The sequence below is a fragment of the Octopus bimaculoides genome, chromosome 9 (genome assembly GCF_001194135.2).
Source record: "Octopus bimaculoides isolate UCB-OBI-ISO-001 chromosome 9, ASM119413v2, whole genome shotgun sequence".
Taxonomy (NCBI): Eukaryota; Metazoa; Mollusca; class Cephalopoda; order Octopoda; family Octopodidae; genus Octopus; species Octopus bimaculoides.
Window position 1 is genome coordinate 28,662,009 of NC_068989.1, and position 355 is coordinate 28,662,363.

General features: G+C 45.1%; 1 protein-coding gene across 2 annotated transcripts in view; it reads right to left on the minus strand.

Annotated features, from left to right (window-relative positions):
* Positions 1 to 355, minus strand: part of LOC106880424 (alpha-N-acetylglucosaminidase) — an 80,737-nt gene that overhangs the window by 32,022 nt on the left and 48,360 nt on the right. The gene's annotated exons all lie outside the window — the stretch shown is intronic.

Genomic DNA, 355 nt, shown 5'->3' on the forward strand with positions numbered 1-355 from the left:
ATATATATATATACACACACACATATATATATACATATACATTGTTGAGACCCCCTTCAGTCATGACTAACCATGGGATTGCACCTAGAAGGTTACCCTCATAGGCACAAGTCCGGGCAAGGTTGTTTATGGAAGACCAGCAGTTGCCCATGCATACCAGTCTCTCCTTTCCACGCCACCAGTGTTATCCAAAGGGAAGTCTGATACAGCTTGGCACCTGTGACATCGCAACTCATTTCTACAGCTGAGTGAACTGGAGCAATGTGAAATAAAGTGTCTTGCTCAAGAACACAACATGCAGCCCAGTCCGGGATTCGAACTCACAACCTTGTGATCGTAAGCTCTAACCACTGAG